This window comes from Mauremys reevesii, linkage group 8, assembly GCF_016161935.1.
Source record: "Mauremys reevesii isolate NIE-2019 linkage group 8, ASM1616193v1, whole genome shotgun sequence".
Taxonomy (NCBI): domain Eukaryota; kingdom Metazoa; phylum Chordata; order Testudines; family Geoemydidae; genus Mauremys; species Mauremys reevesii.
The window spans coordinates 69,090,685-69,110,422 of NC_052630.1; the positions used below are offsets into that span (position 1 = coordinate 69,090,685).

A 19,738-nucleotide genomic window follows, 5' to 3' on the forward strand; every position below is an offset into this window, starting at 1 on the left:
CTTGGAGCAAAATCCTTTTGTTAAGACCTTACCTGAGATTTAGGATTTTTCCTATACAATCTCTAATCAATGTCTTACTTTAAAAAAAAAATTAATCCTTCATAAGAAGATAGGAAATTCTATAGAGTTTGATCCTGCACTATTGAAATCAGGCTCATGGTGATCAAATAATACCTTTATATTTTCCCACCAATGCTAATCACAGAAAATAATCGAAAAGGTGTACCCACAGATGGAAACAGGTGCATCTTGTTCGAAGAGTGGGCACCAAAATCCTATTTCTATTTACTTTTTCCCTTCAGTGCAATTATCAATTCATGCTCACTGCTTTTTAAAAGTACAGAAAAAAACTATAAGATCCTGAATATTCACAAGTCAAACTGCCAAATTAATCCAATATGTATTGTAAACATGCAATGTTTACTCAGACAGCCAGGTTAGAAAAGGCGCATTAAATGGCCAAATTCAAGGAAATAATAAGTTTAACATCATCTACCTTTGGGTTTATCAACATGAAGGAACAGGGAAATGTATTTCTAATTACCTTGTTCAGCTTGAACTGATCCAAAGCCCATTGAAGTCAATGGAAACCTTTTGACCAGACCGTAAGCAATTCAATCTTTCCTAACTTGACTGCATCTTTCTTTATTTAACTGTGTGACACATTAATGACTGAAAATGATTTATTAATGTGATGTTTTGTATGTGAAATGTGTTAAATAAAGAGGCCATTGTGAGAGTTAAAAAAGGATACAGACTATCTACATACACATACTAACCACCCTTTCACACCCCCCACACAACAGTAATCCAAGATGGCAATTATATATTGCTAGTCACACACACACACAAAGCTGATGATGTGATCAGAACCTTTCATACAGCTTCATGTAGGGTCTTTCTGTTATGTAATTTAAACATCTGAACAGCATTGCAGGAAGCTAACTGCAAAACAGAATGTTCTTGTACATTGTTATTTATTTTTACTTTTGAAGAAAAACAGGAAAATGGGTAGGAGGAGGAAATAAGTCTATGTAGATAATTTTGTAAATTTCCAGCTTGACTTTAGAAAATTCAGGATGAGTGAAGAAAGAGTGGGTGGGATTACAAAATCAGATACAACTCACTAAACATAGCAACATATTGCAATCTTTTTTGTTAAAATGCTGTAAAGGTTGCTCCGTACGTTCCTTTGTGCTTTAAAAAGTCATTTCACAGTTACTGCATGACCTTGCATCTGTGAAAGTCAGCCTTCTGATTAAATCATAGGAGGGAAAAATGATTTCTTTTGCTAACGGGTGGAAGGATTCTGCCTATATCTGTTTTAAAATCACATATGTAAAATATACTATACCAGGAAAACTGCAAGCAATCTAGTTTTGCCTGTGAAGTCATCACTTTGCAATGATATTTCATATCACTTTTGTATGTTGATGTTTCACACAAGGTTAAATATATTCTCTTACTCACTAATATATGGCCTCAGTTTATGACTTCAAAAACACCAAACAAACCTCTTCATTCATTTGCAAAATAGAGAATGAGAACAAAAATAGTGAGCCACTATAGGAATGCCAAAGAGCCTATCTCTGTGTTTCTGTGATGCCTGATACTGAAATCAGATTCAGCTCATTCCCCAGCATAATCTATCTGGTTGATTTACAAGTGCTGCTAGTGTCTGCATGGTGCTAATGGGAGGCTCACTGCACCTGTCCTTGTGCCGAGATGAAGCCAACAAGCAAAAAGCTGCATGATTTCTAGGTGACATACAATCACTGGGGTAAGGGAGGGAAAGGGGAGGAGTGGTTTCTGGCCAGATGCTGGATCTTATTCTTCAAGTTGAAAATGAGAAATATTTCTTTATAGAATACTTCCTCAGTGGGACTGTCTGACTCCTTAATGTTCAGATTAATCACAATTCCATTACTTGTTCTTGGCTGCAGCACAAACTTAACTATTTTTTTCTTTTTGCTTTGTTTTTTTTCTTCCTGTTCTACCCGAGTCCAGCTGCATGTTATGTGTGCATGTCTAGCAGACAATGCAGTTTGATTAGCTCTGATAATGGCTTCCTCACCCATTTTACCAAGGAGATGGACCAGGCATGTGGTTTGTGGTCAACTACTTCTTCTTTGACCCATAAGGTATGTCTTGATGGTCTGATGGAAGTGTAGCTTTTAGAACTAAGGACTAGCTCTGCCCCTCTAGGTATTTCTCCACTCCCTTTTTATTCTGTCCTCAGGGCCATGCGGGAATTTTGTGCTCTTGAATGCAAGGGGCTAATAATGCAGACTAGAATGAAATATGGTGTGGGCAGATGATCTGCAAACTTCCCCACTGATAGCTCTGTGAATGTACCTCATTTTGAAGTTGGAACAAATTTGCTGTTTCAGTTCAGAGTCTCTCTACAGAAGAATTGAGCAATTGTGGAAAATGTTAAGATAACTTTGTAATGAGGACAAACATTGCCTAGGGATGCAAGGTCATAATCTGAGTTCCTTCAACTCTCATTGACATTAATGGGAATGGAAGACGCTTGTCACCTTGCAAGAGGCATGTGACTTAGACCGTATATTGGGAACACTAATGCTAACTCCTGTCCCAGTACTGGATCTCAAACTGTGTGTCCATTAGGTGTGTAAATATCAGAGTAGAATAAAGATGTGCTTGGTTCTGGTGTACGTATCCTCTGTTGCACTCTGGAGAACCATGTAAGATTATGAAGTTCCTGACTGCTTGTAAAATCCAGGGCTTGAAAGTGCTTGGTGCCTTCAAATAGCCACACAGATGAGTTTGTGAAGTCCTCTCAGGATTTTGTGGCACCATAATGATGATGGGATCAAGGCTGCACTAGGTAGTTGCAGGCTTATTTTATATAGACAGTCATGCTTTGGATTTGGTGTTTCAGAAGGTATTAGAAATTGGAAGGTTAGACACTTGTACCCATGTCTCAGAGACTGATGAAAATGGAGATCTCCCAGAGGGCTCTAAGAGAGAATATTGTGGCTGCAACAGACTCCTGTGTTGATGGATTAGTAAACTTTATCATCTTTTATTCTCTCCATCAATAAAGTGGCTCCTAGGCTTCCTTTCCCAGGGCTTTGTCCTCACAGGTCACCTTGGTTTATTGATGATCAGCAACAAATGAAGCGAAAAGGAAGACAGCTGGCACACCAGTGGCAGGAGTCCTAGGTTGCAGATAACTGATTATGACATAAAGATTCTTCTTTGAGTAGATGAAGCTGCATATTCCACTTTGGTGTGTGCATGCTCAGGGCACTGGAGCATAATGTTGTCTATCATTACCCATACAGGAGTGATACTCATGCCCGTGGCCATAGCCCCTCCCCTCGCTATATGACGTGGAACCTCCCTGATCCCCCTCAGTTCCTTCTTTCCAGTCTGTGGCAGGAGTCAGAACTTTGTGTGGTCTTTACCGTCACAATCTTTCACTATTTTAGTGTCTTTTTCTAGTTAGTAGTACCCTTAGTGTTAGTTAGTTAGATTAGCGTTGGTTGTATTTTGTTAAGTATTCTCCTGTGATGCTTTCGCTGGGGTTTAAACATTGTCCAACTTGTGGGGGAGCGATCCCCAACATGATCCTCACACAGTGCTTGCTGTGCTTGGGTGAGTCCCATTTCAGGAAACGGTATTCTATCTGTAGATCGTTCACAAAATATACTCTGGTGGCTAGGGACCTTCGCCCAAAGCAGCTCCTGCTCAGACAGGCCATGCGGCCCGCTTTGGTACCGAACTCCTTGTTGGATTGTAGATCACCCTTAAGTTATGAAAGTGCTGCTACTTCACACTGTGGAGCAAATGCCTATCCGAAGAGACAGAAGAGTCATTCCTCACTACGTGTGCTGAGCAAAAGGTCACCAATCGAGACCGTTCAAGGGGTCTCTTCCACATCCTCCAGGAAGAGTGTGGGCCAACCACTTCTTGGTACTAAGTAGGGAGATTGAGACCTTGTACCATCAACTGGCTCTGGGGCATTGATTGAGTCCGGAATTTATGAGGGTGATGCTGGCACTTATTGTTTTAACATTGGTGGCATACCAGGTGGCTACTGACTTCCCCTGTTTTTCAGTCCCAACCTTTTCCTTGGTCTAGGACTTTGCCAGGGCTGTGTTGTTTATAGCCCCATCGACTGGATAGGCCACTGAACCCTTCGGTCAGTTGGCACTGCACCCTGATGTTCCCCTTTCACAGTCTGTGGACGCATGGCCATTACTGGACTCGGTACAAGGGACATCCTTGGCACCAAACTCCTCGGCACTATTACAGTCAGCATCGCCGATGTTACCATGGTATCTTTCATGGCCCCCCACTTCAGCACCACAAGCTACCGGTACTTCTGAACCACTGCTGCCTTCAAGGCCGACACCACTTCTGGCACTGGTGTACTTGGTGCCAGAGGTACCACTTCCATCATCGTCACTGGTTCCTGCCTTGTTCTGTTTGACAGATGAATCGGAGCACTCCCTCAGAATGAATCACTCCGTCAGACCTGGCACCACCTTTATCCCCAGAAACCAGAAGCTCTTTGGCATTGAGGTCAGGATCTTCCTCCTCTCACTCTCCATCACCCCCCCCCCACATGTTAGGGACCATTTATGGAGCACTATGTGTACCAGGATTGGCCCTCATTTCATGGTCAGGATGGGGGCCCTGACCCGGCACCTACTGCAATCAATGCCATCTCCTTATCAGCAGCCTCCATGGAATCCATGGGTTTCTACTCGGTTGCAGAGGTTGCCCTCCTCAGGTCACTATAAGGTAAGGTTGCCAGGCAGATTGGTGACAGGAACTGAAAACTCATGGCAGGTTCAGGCACCAGTGGCCTTTCCCTGAGCAGACCCCATAGAGCTGTCCCTTCCAACTCCACCAATCCAGGATTGAGAGCCAGCCTTGGTGCAGTTTACTTCCTCTTTTTCATCCACAGATGATTCAGCATTGCCCAGGTTTTTCACTTCTCCAATATCAGAGGATTTCAAGGCCTGCCATGACCTTTTGCTGCGTGTGGCTGCTTCCCTGAGCATTCAGGCAGACTTCCTGCAGAACCACACTCATAAGTTAGTGGATATCTGCAGCCATCTGCTCCAGGGAAAGTAGCCCTCCCTATCAATGATGTGCTCCTAGAACCTGCAAAGTTTCTCTGGAGCATGCCCGCTTTGGTACTGCCTACTACAAAACATATGGAAAAACACTATTTCATCCTGGTGCAGGGATTTGAGGTCTTTTATTCCTATCTGGGCCCAGATTCCTTAGTTGTAATCGCAGTGAATGGTAGAGTCAGGAAAGGCAGGTTTAAGTCCACTGCAAAGGACAAGGACTCTAAAAGGATGGATTTAATGGTCAGGAAGATTTACACCTCCTCGTCCCTACCAATATGAATTTGTAAACAAGCTGGCATTGTTGTTCAAGTATGACTTTGTAAATTGGACAACTATGTCTAAGTTTGCAGACCAGCTGCCTGAAACCTCCAGAGAGCAATTTCTGGCATTTATCAGTGAAGGCTGTTTAGTGGCCAAAACATCATTTCAGTCCGTGCTGGATGTTGCGGACACTTTGGCTAGAATTATCACCTCTGTGGTGATCAGCGTGTTCTGGCTGCAGAATTCAAGTATTTCTCCCAACATGCAGCAGCCATAGAGGATTTGTCCTTCAATGGCTGGGTGTTCTTTTCAGACAAGACGGATGAGACCCTGCACTCCTTCAAGGATTCTAGGGCCACACTACCTTCCTTGTGGGTATATATTCTGGCAGTGCAGAGGCATCACTTTGGTGGCCAACAGCAGCAACAATAACATCTGCAGCTCACCTTTGGGCAGCCTTTTCTTCTCTTAACACAACAGAATTACTCCAGAAAGAGGCATAGATCCTAGGGGAGAAGGCAGTTGGGTCCAGGATTTAGCCAGTCAACAAGGCTTCCCCTGGTGTCCTCCAAGCATCCGTTGTGACTTCTTGGTCCAGAGCAGTGGTCCAGTCATCACTTCCTGGCTAGCTGGCTAGGTTGGCTAGTTTTAACAATGTTTGGGGCTCAATTACAACTGACATCTGGATCCTAAGCACTATCAGATTGGTCTATTCCATCCAATTAGGCTCCACTCTTCCTTTCTCCCACCTTTCCTCTCCATTCCTCTTCCATGGATCCCTCTAGTGAGATACTGCTTCTCAAACAGGTCCGCTCTTTACTGGCCTTGGAAGCAGTGGAGGAAGTTCCTCTGGAACACCGGGATCAGGGTGTGACATTCTGTACCTTGGTGGAGCATCCTGTAACCCCCATATTCCTCATCTGTATTTAATTATGATATTACGTATAAATAATTCCTTGTAAGGTATCAGGGGAATGGTTACAATCTGCTGAAAGTCATTTCTCTATCCATATATGTGTATCATTAATGCATGTGAAGTTATGAGAATTGTGCTGTATGGTTGTCACTAAAACACGCTGTAAGTTGGGGAATCAGCCAGATATTAGCTCCCGAGGCAACAGCAAGGAAAGTAACCAACGCCTGGGCGGGGTGTGAAATGATTCATCAACAGTCATTGTCCATCAAAGGAGCGACAATGCAATGACTCACCTGCATGAGACCACACCAGGGGAATTGCTTAACCTTGCTTGGAGAGACTCAGCAGTGCCCCTAGACATGCTTGGAGTCTTGTCTTCTTCTAGTGTCTTGGTTGCTTACAGCGTAAGTAGGTGCAGGAGAAGGGCCCAGTATGTGTTCACTCCATCTGTTTTATACCCTCAGTCCATGTGCTTGGAAAAGACAAGTCCAGGCATGTCTGGGGGCACTGCTGAGTCTCTCCATTGCATTTGCATTGCCCATCTGGAGCAGTGCAAGATGGTATACTCCTGGGGTACAGTTCTGGGAGCTGGGGGGATTTGGCTCTGGTGCCTTTCTCTGGGTATTCATGAGTAGCTGTGTGAACTTTCATGCAATATAGCTGGGTGTGGAGCTCCACATGCTGTTGTGCAGAGTGATCACAGCATCTGGAGGGGCTTGCCATTGGTCACTAGCAAGGCATTGGGAGAGACAGCCCAGGCTGGAGAGATTTAAGGGGGCACAGCGATCCCACAGTCCCAGGCTGCAACCCAGGGGGATCCCATCACACAGGGCTTCTATTCCTGGTACTTCCTGGTTCCCAAAATCCAAGAGAGGGGTAAGACCTATTTTTGACCTCCACAACCTCAACAAATATATCAGATATATAAGGTACTATATCATCACCCTATCAACTATCCTCCCTGAGTTGACTCAGAATGACTAGTTTGCCACTCTGTACCTTCAGGATGCTTACTTCCATGTGGCAATTCTCCTAAGCCACAGAAGATTTCTCTGGTTTGTTGTGATTAACTGTCATTTTCAGTACATAGTCCTTCCCTTCAGTCTGTCTTACCAAATGTATGGTTGTGGTAACAGCATACTTCAGGAAGAAGGGAATCAATTTCTTCCTGTATCTGGACAACTGGCTATTCCAGAGCAGGTCCAGGGAAGAAGTCCTTTCTCATGTATGCATTACACTATGATTGCTGGACTGTCTGGGTCTCATTCTAAACATCAGCAAGTCAACACTGGTCTTCACTAAGAAAACCAAATTTATTGGGGCCCGAATAGACTCTATGAGCTTGAGAGCATTACTGCTGATCCACCATTTCCAGACAATTTGCTGCCTTTGTCTTAGTCTGCAGTCTCGACCTACCATGACAGTTCATATGTGCCTGAGGCTTTTAAGGCCACACGTCCGCACGTATGCAGGTGGTTCAATTCACAAGGTTGTGCCTTCACCCTCTTCTAATATGGCTCAGAACTGTTTACTGTCCAAGCCTTTAGTCCCTAGATAGGTTTGTCTGCCTCTGTCTGTCTGATCATTAACTCCTTAAGTAATGTACGGTTCAGGGGAATGTATATCAAGGCATTCCCTTCACTCAGCCCTTATCAACCAGGACTGTTGTCACTGATGCCTCCCTGATAGGTTGGGGAACATATCTGGGGTCACTGAAGATTTTGGGCTTTTTGCTATAGCAGGAAGCTCCACTGCATATCAGTATGCTGGAGCTTCAAGTCATCTACAATGCCTGTCTCTTTTTCCCAGACCACATCAAGGGTTTGGTAGTTTCCATACTTACCAACAGTTACACCGCAATGTAATATGTGAATAAGCATGGGGGCACACGCTCAAGGGTGTTCTGCCAAGAGACAATCAAGTTGTGGCAGTTCTGCATCAATGAGAGGATCACTCCAATACCTGATCACTTGCTTAGGGTCCAGAATCATCTAGTGGACAGCACTAATTTTCCCCTGAATCACGAGTGGTCTCTGAAGCCCAGTGTTCTGCGAGTCATCTGCGCAGCACAGGGCATCCTGACAATTGACCTGTTCGCTAGAAGGGGCAAGAGGAAATACCATCTGTTGGGCTTTTGAGTGGGCTCCCTGATCAACCCTTTCACCTCAGTTGGAAATCAACTCTCCTGAATGTTCTTCCTCCAGTTCCAATCATTCCACAGGTCATCCTCAAGCTGAAAGCAGGTTGTCCAACCCTCATCTTCATTGGCCCAGCATGGCTGAAGCAGTACTGGTTTTCTGACCTTGCACTATTGGTTCAGTTTCCTATATCCCTTCCTCTCCATCCCAAACTGCTCACACAGAATCATGGTCACACTTTGCATCCGTGCTCAGCTCTGTGCATATCGATCTGTGGCTACTCCATGCTTGAATGAGGAGGAAGAACAATGTTTGACATCTGTTTGTTAGGTCGTACTCAGTAGTCAGAAACCTTCTACCAGGATGGCCGATTCGGCAAAGTGGAAGCTTTTTATAAATGTGGTCATTGGCCCGCAGAGCTCAGACAATGCTGGCTAATATTCACGACATCTTGAAGTATTTGCTGCATCTTCAGTCATCAGGCCTTATGCTTCGCTCACTGAGGGTGCATTTCAGCCTTTCATCTACCCATTCAAGGAAGATTGATGTTTTCCAGTGTCATGTTGGTGAGATTCTGGAAAGGAATCCTTCAGCTCCATCCCCTTGTCGGATCTTAACACTGTCTTAGTGGCTCTCATAAGACCTCTGTTCAGGCGTCTGGCGTCCTGCTTCTTTCCTCTCTCATGTCAAAAAACAGAATTCCCCTTGGTGATAACATCTGCTAGGAGAGTGTGTGAGTTGCAGGCTTTGAGGACAGAGCCTCCTTACATGCAGTTCTCCAAAAACAAAGTGACTTTGTGGCTGCACCCAAAATGTGTCTAAAATGGTCTCTCAGTTTCATTTAAACCAGGCAGTATTTGTCTGTGTTTTTTCTTAAGCCGCACTCATCTTCAGAGGAGCACCATCGTCACATGTTAGACATCAGACAATGTCTAGCCTTTTATCTGGACAGGACTAAACCCTTTCAGGCTTCACCTCATCTGCTTGTGTCGTATGAAGACAGTATGAAGGGACAGGCAGTCTTCTCACAGACAACCCCTAAGTGAATAACCTCCTGCAGCCAGACCGCATACAAAATAGCTTTGATGATATGCTCTCTACAGGAGTGAGCTCATTCTATGAGAGCACACGCTACAGAAATAGCATTTTAAGTGATGTCTCAGTATTGGATATTTGCAAGGCTGCCACATGGTCGTTGATACATACGTTTACAAACCATTATGTCATTATTGGGGCATCCAGAGCAGATGCAAACTTTGGGAATGCGGTCCTGCAGTCCTTGTTTAAGTGGCTACAGCTTGTGAGTCACCTAAGTGGAATATATGGCTGCATCTACTCAAAGAAGAAGAAATGCTTGCTTACTGTAACTGGTTCTTTGATATGTGATGCAGATATGTGTTCCACAACCCACCCTCTGCCCCTTCCGCAGAGTCTAGTCTCTGCGGGTTCAGAGTGGGGTCAGCGCAGCGCTACCTCATCTAGCCAGGGCAGGGTCTATGGTCAAAAGGCGCAAGCGCCGCCCCTCTACGGGTACTGCTAGTCAACATTCTCTGGCTTCAGACACCCAAGTGGAATATGCATCTGCAACACATCTCGAGCACCCACAGTAACAGTAAGTAACTGTTTCTTTCCTAATATCTTATTCCATGGCTGTACCATAATCTCTGCATAATCTTGAACAGTCAGTTTATTCCATGTAAAAGATGGCCTGTTTAATCCTGGTTGTCTTTTCCTGGCAGTTTATTTGAGTGCCTCCCCTGATGAGAAAATGTCTTCGTCGTTTGCAAAGACTATCATAGAGCTTCAGACCAATTTGTTGTATCTGTGGTAACAGAGCAGAGTCTTCATAAGATGAGGTCTCCTGTGCTTGATTTGAAGTTGATTTTGCTCAATGAAGCTCTAGAAGTGTTAGGAGAACTTGGTTCCACAACCTGTGCTTTGGACCTACGTCCTTACTAGTGGGAAAATACTCAGCTCTTTGATGTTGGAGACTGTCAATGTGTCCTTTAAAGATGGCAAAGCACAGAGAGAGGAGGCCTTTGTTTTTCCGTTACCTCCCAGCCCACTTTCCAGTCCTGGGGACATCTGGGGCTGGTTCATTGTCCAGCACAAGTTAGAGGAGCCTCAGAGCAAACACAAATTTGCATGCATAGTTTTGAAAATCTAGCTTAGTATTAGTAAAAATAAAACCACTACTTGTGCTCAAGCAGGATTCTGGCAGAGTTTGGATACTGTTGGGCAAAGTTCCAAAGGTCTGTAAGTTCTAAACATTCCCTTGTCTGCATTAACTTAGCTGACCACACTACATCGCTGCTCCATCTCCTCAGTAAAACGGGTGAGAAAGCCAGCATTAGAGCTAATCATAGTCTGCATGGTTAGCTAGCTGCACATATGTAACATGCAGCTGGAGTTAGAAAAGAAGAAATTCTCACTGATTTAACCACTAGTGGAAGGCCAAGAGCATCTCCTGTCTTGTCACTTGATTGTGTCAGCTATTTAGGGCTGGGTGAGAAGAGAGATGTATGGACGATTAAGCTGATGAGCACAATCAGTCATGCAAGCAATAGGATACAAAGGTCTGATTATCATATGCATGTGAATATTAGCCCACACTCTATCCCTAGAAGAGAGTAACCATTTTTAAGGTGAAAGAACTAAAATGCTCTCTTTTATCATGTCTCGAGCAGTATATATTTCATGTGGGCTTTGAATAATTGGTAACAGAAGTTGCAGTAAGTTTTTATCTCTTTTTAAAATATGATGTGAATACCATAAGTAAAATAACCTCTTTCCTTGTTCTTTTATTTACTAGCATTTTGTTCTTGACAAATTACATCTAATTAGACAATGCCTGAAATCTGTGAAACAACCAAAATATGTAAGAAAAGATTTATGAAAAAATCAGTCTACTTATTTTATATCTCTTTATGATTTGATTCAAGAGGCTACAGTTACTACAATTTCTTGTGGGTCACAACATTTAAGAAAATCTACAGTGTATATTTCAAATCCATCTCCTCTGATCACAGGGGTACTGCTTCTCAGAACTTCAGATGTGTTACAAATCAAACAGCTCCATCTATCTTGCATCCGTTTTTTTGTATTTAAGTTAAGCTGCCAAATTAAAATTTCTGAGGGAAGAGAATAGCTAAAAAACAATGTGGCTGATATTTAATAAACCTGTAAGCTCCAATTTGCTTAAAGCCTTTTTGAAAAGAGAGTGAAATCTGAAGTCTTTTGAAATGCCTAAAATTTATCATAAATAAATAGAAGTGGCGTTTGAGAAACAGGAGAGTTACCATGCTGTATAAAAACACATTCAGGAAAAAGAACCACACCCTGTAAATCCAAACATTTAGGTTGGGATTTTCAAAAAGCCTAAGGGAATTAGGCACCTCGCTCCTATTCAGTGAGACACTGGCTGTCTTGAATAGGAGCTGGGTGACTAATTCCCTTAGGCATCTTTGATGATCCCAAGCTTCTTGCCAGATTTATTGCTGACTTACACCCAGCACAGCCCTACTGCAGTTCCCTAGGAGGAACTGCATATCATATAAATCAGTACAGACCTTGACTTTACGTTGAGGGGGTGTGGTGGGGAATTGTATGCAAATTGTAAACAATTCTCATAATAAATTATGATTATGGGACTAGTTTAAATGTAAGGGCTAGATACTGAATGCAACCATTCTTGTTTTCTGAAGATGTGCTTGTTTAAAGAGCATGGAGTTGGAAGTTTTATTTTATTTTTTTAATTTGGTATACCAAAGGGCATCTGAAGGCAGGCGAATCCATAAATAGTGCTAAGGTCCTAGGCAGCCTGCCATTCTGACAGCATATTTTATAAACAACCATAAATAATACTCACTGCAGCATATCAGAGACAATTATACCATGCCATCAGCCCCATTGTTTTGATTTACTGGGGTCTTCGAAGCGAAAGAAATACTTACCTGTCATGCCTAACTGCAAGGCTCTAATATGGTTGATTTTTTTTCTCAGGGTTTATTATGTTTGGCTCTTGTTTTTGTTATTTTTATGCTTGTTTGTGTTTCAAAATATGGTCAAGAGGGAACCTAGGTATTTTTCTTGAATCAAACAGTATGTGCAATATGAATACAGTGTAGGAGCATATCCTATAATACTGCTTTCTAAAATTATGGCACTTATGAAGAGAAACCATGGATGCTTTTCCTTTAAATGTATTTGACCAAAAATATCCAGTCTTTGAAGAGCAAAATGGAATAGGATCAAAGCAGCACAGAGCAGGAAAGATAATGCAGAACTAGAAGGATCAGGGAAAGAAGGAGATAGACAGACAAGACCACAGGTTTATCAAGCACATACTTACATGCTGTCCTGAATTAGGGTCCAAGAGTGAACCTATAGAGTGATCATTGAGAAATGCTTCAGAGAATTTCATGAAACTTCGGTAATGCACCACTTCTGGAATCCTTCCCATTGAACAGGGCAGGGGAAAATCCCTGCCTGACTCTGCAGCTGGTAATAAGATTAACCTACATGGTGACCATGGGCATGCAATGTACATCAGGCAAATCATAACCAATATGCCTACATCAGTGTACATTGCACCTGACTGCATACTATTGAAGGTTGCCACACTGAAGTAAATATTTTGACAATTATTAGGAATTTAGCTTGAGAAGTAGCAGAAAGCCTGGTGTGGCAGTGATATTATTTTAGAAGAAATATTCAGTGCCTCAGTTACCCTTTGTCTGTATCAATTGTGAACTCTCCAGGGCACGGATTGTCTCTTACTGTGTGTATGTGCATTGCCTATCAGTGCCTGATCTTATTTAGGACCTCTAGGTGCTATTCCAATACAGATAATTAGTAATGATGATTCCAAAAAGTTCACCTTGAAGGCTGGACCTAAACAGCACACTCTGACCTTCTCAGAGGCCAAAGGCCAAATCTGGGAATAAAGAGGATATTTTTAACGTGCCTATGTGACTTATGAGCCAAATTCATGCTGAAAAATCAGAGACATAAGTCCCTAGGTCACTTAGGCACTTCCAAAGTTAGGGATCTGTACCACCTTGCAACCATACTGCTTATGCATGCGATCTCATCCAGTCTTATAAACTAAGCAGGATCAGCTTCTATTAGTGCATCGGGGGAGACATCAGAGGAAAATCTAGGCACTGCAGGCTGAGGGGGTAATTCAACAGGTGGCACTCATTCTTTCAATAATGTTTCCATATGATGTTAGTTCTGTCTGTCTGCTGTTCTTGGAGGTCCATTTATCAGATGAAAGTCTTTATCCTGTGTGGTTATAAAACATTCAGTGGCACTTTTAACAAGAGAAGAGGTCTGAGTCCTGGTCTCCTGGCTAAACTCCAGTTTGGCAGTTAAATTCTGCCTACCTGAAATTCCCCTAAAGGTTTTAAATGACTGACTTTATCTTCTGTTTTCATCCTGAACTGTGGTGGTGTTTTGCTGGATGCCACTTAAAAACTGCTACATTTCCATGATTGGGAGAAGTGCATTCTGTAGTCTGCAATGTTTTGAATGAAAGGCACTTCAATGTGAAAATATATTATCCTTGTTAGCACTTGACTTCAAGGTTAGTGTCATAATAAACATTAATTGTCATTTCTAATAGAATAACACATTAAAAATCCCAGCATATTAACCAGTCTCAGACACATGAAGTGAAAGAAGCAGAATTTCTTTATTAAAATATTGTCTTTTGTGGGCTAACTGTCCATGTTATTTATAGATACTTTCATCAAAACAAGATGAACTTCTGTCTTCCAGGAAGTGTCTGGCAGTAAAAGGGTATAATTCTACAAATTAATGCAAATAGATTGCTATTAGATGGTGGCCATCTGGAGGAAAAGCAATACCACAAGGAAAGTTCTATAAAATGTATTTTAAAATGATATGTACAGTGGAATACTTTAAACTGTTCACGTTCTACTCAGCTGCTCATGCTTTTCCAAGAAGATTTGAATGGCTTTGTAATTGAAGAACAATTATTTTACTTTATAAATCAACAATCCCATTCAAACTTGTTGTCTGTAAATATTCAGTTAGCTTTAACAGATGCTGAACAGATGCCTTTTAATTTTTTTGCATAGATTTCTTACCTTTCCAAGCCTAGTAATATATTTCTGATTATTGACTATATTGACTCAAGAGTTTACACAAATATCAGAGAATGATGGTGTTGGAAATTAGTGTGACTAATGAAAGGAGACAGATTTACAAACTTTGATTAAGAGGAATCTCGGATAATTACTAGTGTGCACGTTAGGTTTATTCTGTTGGATTCCATTGTGATTACAAAGCAAAGCAATCAATTCTTCTGATAAGTAAAATAATTAGCTGTTTCCTACCTTCATATTTTTCAGTTTGCATAATAGACAGATACAAACACCAATCAGTTCTTCTGATAAGTATAAGAATTGGCTGTTTCCTACCTTTAGATGTTTCAGTTTACAAAATGGACAGATATGAATAGACAGTATGCATTTATATATATAAAACTGACAGAGTTTATGATTAAATAGATTCATCCTTGCCTCTTTTTAAATTTGCATGCTGCTGTGTGCACTTGAACATAAGTTTCCAATTGTGCAAGATATTCCAATGGGATTATTTCTTAGCCTGCACAGTGTTTAATCTTTTATGTCAAAGACTCTTTTCACAGATGGCTCTGCATTGTGCATATTCACTGTAATATCTCTGAACACATGCATTTAATCACTTATATATGAAATGATTCAAAAGTTCTACACCCCAGCATGTGCTGAGGCTTCTAATTGAAGGAAGATTTTGACAGTTTCTCAGTTTGAGCTATGGCAGTTTCTATGTTGACGTCTAAGTGTGCTGACCTTACACATGAAAACAAAAGTCCTCCAGATATCTCATTAACGTACCTCAATCCATTTAAAGTCAGATATCAGCACTGCTGTGGAATAACTGTGATCTGGAAGAGCACTTTAGCTATTAACTAGAGCTAGATGAACTATTCTGGAGCAGTTTAGTATAGTTCTACTAGGCAAAAAAACCTTTATTTATGCAGAAAATTGAATACATTGAATATTTACATGTGGAAATGAGGTAAATATCTGGGGAATGAGATCTCTAGTCCAAAATGGTTCCGATAAGCTTTGGATATGTGTGAAAGTTAAAATTTTCAAGCCTACAGTGCCTTAAGTTAGGCTCCTAAAGTGGTCTGAGTTTCAGAAGCTTTGAGCACCAACAAATCCCTTTTATGTCACTGGGGAATGGCAGGTGTACAGCAACCTACATATTGATTTAGGTGCCTAAGTCACTTAGGTGCTATTGAAAAACTTGCCCCCAGGTGAGCAAGTTTTGGCCTTCTGAGAAACAGAATGTGTAAACTGTCATATAGAAATTGAAGTGAGGAGAGAGATACTGACTGACTACACCATTTAGTATTTTCCTAACTGCAAGGCAGTTAACTGGGAAGAAATTAACCATGGCCTCTTGCAGTGATTAACAGACTACTGTTTATTAGTAACATTACTGATATTTCTCATAGACCATGGAATTCTAGGAAACCTGTTGGAGTCCATATGTGAGTCCTAGGTAAATGGCAGCCATTTGATACACTAATATGTACAAGTACTATCCACCATGATATCAAAGGAACATGGGCAAAATCCTGTGACTACTGACAACCCTCCATTTCCATTGGCACTTAGCACCTCACAAAGTAAGAGAGCAGTATGATTGCTCAGAGTGCCAGTATGAAACTAGAAAAAAGCCTGTTGAGAGTCTTTGGGTTAAGTTTAGAGGTAAGAGCAACAAGAGTGATGTCATGGTGGACATCTGCTATAGACCACCAGACCAGGAGGATGAGGTAGATGAGGCTTTCTTTGGACAACTAACAGAAGTTTCCAGATCAGAGGCCCTGGTTCTAATGGAGGACTTCAATTACCCTGACATCTGCTGGGAGAGCAATACAGCAGTGCACAGACAATCCAGGAAGTTTTTGGAGAGTATTGGGACAACTTCTTGGTGCAAGTGCTGGAGGGGCCATGCGCCTCTTGACCTGATGCTCACAAACAGGGAAGAATCAATAGGGGAAGTAGAAGTGGGTGGCAACTTCTGGGCAGCAGTGACCATGTGATGGTCGAGTTCAGGATCCTGACAACAGGAAAAAAGGAGAGCAGCAGAATATGGACCCTGAACTTCAGAAACACAGATTTTGACTCCCTCGGGGAACTGATGGGCAGGATTCCTCAGGAGGCTAATATGAGGGGGAAAGGAGTCCAGGAAAGCTGGCTGTATTTTAAAGAAGCCTTATTGAGGGTACAGAAACAAACCATTCCAATGTACAGAAAGAATAGTAAATATGGCAGGCAACCAACTTGGCTTAACAGAGAAATCTTTGGTGAGCTTAAACACAAAAAGGAAGCTTACAAGAAGTGGAAACTTGAACAGATGACTAGGGAGGAGTATAAAAATATTGCTCGAGCATGCAGGGGTGTAATCAGGAAGGCCAAAGCACAGTTGGAGTTGCAGCTAGCAAGAGATGGGAAGAGTAACAAGAAGGGGTTCTACAGGTATGTTAGCAACAAGAAGATCAAGGAAAGTGTGGGACCCTTATTGAATAGGGGAGGCAACCTAGTGATAGATTATGTGGAAAAAGCTGAAGTATTTAGTGTTTTATTTTTTTGCCTCGGTCTTCACAGACAAGGTCAGCTCCCAGACTCCTGCACTGGGCAGCACAGTATGGGGAGGAAATGAGCAGTCCTCAGTGGTGAAAGAACTGCAGGTTAAGGACTATTTAGAGAAGCTGGACATGCACAAGTCCATGGGGCCAGATCTAATGCATTTGAGGGAGTTGGCTGATGTGATTGCAGAGCAATTGGCAATTATCTTTGAAAATGCGTGGTGATCAGGGAGGTCCCAGATGATTGGAAAAAGGCAAATATAGTGCCCATCTTTAAAAAAGGGAAGAAGGAGAATCTGGGGAACTACAGACTGGTCAGCCTCACCTCAGTCCCTGGAAAAAATTATGGAGCAGGTCCTCAAGGAATCCATTTTGAAGCAGTTGGAGAGGAAAGTGATCAGTAAGAGTGAACATGGATTTACCAAAGGCAAGTCATGCCTGACCAACCTGATTGCCTTCTATGATGAGATAACTGTTTCTGTGGATATGGGGAAAGCAGTGGACATGATATACCTTGATTTTAGCAAAGCTTTTGATATGGTCTCCCACAGTATTCTTGCCAGCAAGTTAAAAAAAGGTATGGATTGGATGAATGGATTATAAGGTGAATAGAAAGCTGGCTAGATAGTCAGGCTCAATGGGTAGTGATCAATGGTTTGATGTCTAGTTGGGAACCGGTATCAAGTGGAGGGCCCCAGGGGTCTGTCCTGGGGCCGGTTTTTTTAACATATTCATTAACGATGTGGATGATGGGATGGTTTGCATCCTCACCAAGTTCGCAGATGACACTAAGCTGGGAGGAGAGGTAGATATGCTGGAGGGTAGAGATAGGGTCCAAAGTGACCTAGACAAATTGGAGGATTGGGATAAAAGAAATCTGATGAGGTCCAACAAGGACAAGTGCAGAGTCCTCAATTTAGGACAGAAGATTCCCATGTACTGTTAGGCCTGGTCTACACTAGGGTGGGGGTTCGAACTAAGGTACGCAAGTTCAGCAACACGAATAGCATAGCTGAACTCGAAGTACCTTAGTTCGAAGTACTTACCTGTCCTCATGGCGTGGAATCGAAGTCCGCGGCTCCCCCGTCGACTCCGCCACCGCCGTTCGTGGTGGTGGAGTTCTGGAGTCGATGGGAGCGCGTTCGGAGTTCGATATATCGCGTCTAGATGAGACGCGATATATCGAACTCCGAGAAGTCGATCGCTACCCGCCGACCCGGGCGGGTAGTATGGATGTACCCTTACAGACTGGGGACCAACTGGCTAAGTGGCAGTTCTGCAGAAAAGGACCTGGGGATTACAGTGGACAGGAAACTGGATACGAGTCAACAGTGTGCCCTTGTTGCCAAGAAGGCTAACGACATATTGGGCTGTATCAGTAGGAGCACTGCCAGCAGATCGAGGGAAGTGATTTATTCCCCTCTCTTCAGCACTGATGAGGCCACTTCTGGAATATTGCATCCAGTTTTGGGCCTCCCACTACAGAATTGATGCAGACAAATTGGAGAGAGTCCATCAGAGGGCAATGAAAATGATTAGGGGGTCTGGAGCACATGACTTATGAGGAAAGGCTGAGGGAACTGGGCTTGTTTAGACTGCAGAAGAGAACAGTGAGGGGGGATTTGATAGCAGCCTTCAACTACCTGAAGGGGGGGTTCCAAAGAGGAATGAGCTAGGACAGGGATCAGCAACCTTTGGCATGAGGGCAGTCAGGGAAATCTGCTGGCAGGCCAGGATGATTTGTTATCTTGATGGTTCGGCCAATTTCAGCTCGCACTGGCCATGGTTCACTGTTCCAGGCCAATGGGGGCTGCGGGAAATGGCACAGGCTGAGGGATGTGCTGGCTGCTGCTTCCTATAGCCCCCATTGGTCTGGAATGCTGAACAGTGGCCAGTGGGAGCAGCGATCGGCTGAACCTGCAGACACTGCAGGTAAACAAACCGTCCCGGCCCGCCAGCGGATTTCTCTGATGGGCTGCGTGCCAAAGGTTGCCAGTCCCTGAGCTAGGATGTTCTCAGTGGTGGCAGATGACAAAACAAGGAGCAGTGGTCTCAAGTTGCAGTGGGGGAGGTCTAGGTTGGATATTAGGAAACCCTATTTCACTAGGAGGGTGGTGAAGCACTGGAATGGGTTACCTAGGGAGGTGGTGGAATTTCCATCCTTAAAGGTTTTTAAAGCCCATGTTGAGTGGCCATCATGGCAGGCTACGGTGATGTCGGCAAAGGTTGTGCTCAAGCCTTGAGAAACTTTGGAGCCAGGGTCATCATCACGGAAATTGATTGGACTAGATGACCTCCTGAGTTCTCTTCCAGCCCTAATCTTCTATAATTCTGTGAAAGTCAGGCCCAGTGATTGCCTGATCTATTAAAAAATGGGCATTTAAATAGGAACAGGGTGCATTTTGCCATCATATTCTGAAGATAGATGTAGCTGATGCAGTATTTCTGCCAGACTAGTGCTGCCCAGATAATTGTTTCACTGGGTTCTGTTGGAAATGTTAAAATAGCATTTTTTGTTCAATGCTCATGGCACGTCATTTGGGGAGTGGGAGGGGAAGCTCTAAAAACATCTCCTTTTTCTGCAATACTGATGTGAATGATGTTTAAGTGAAAATTATGTGTTAAGATATGGGGTTAC

The 19,738-nt window shown here is 42.9% G+C and overlaps 1 long non-coding RNA gene across 2 annotated transcripts in view; it reads left to right on the forward strand.

The window, feature by feature from the left end:
• The window catches only part of LOC120369641, a 456,833-nt gene that overhangs the window by 262,826 nt on the left and 174,269 nt on the right, over positions 1 to 19,738 (forward strand). The gene's annotated exons all lie outside the window — the stretch shown is intronic.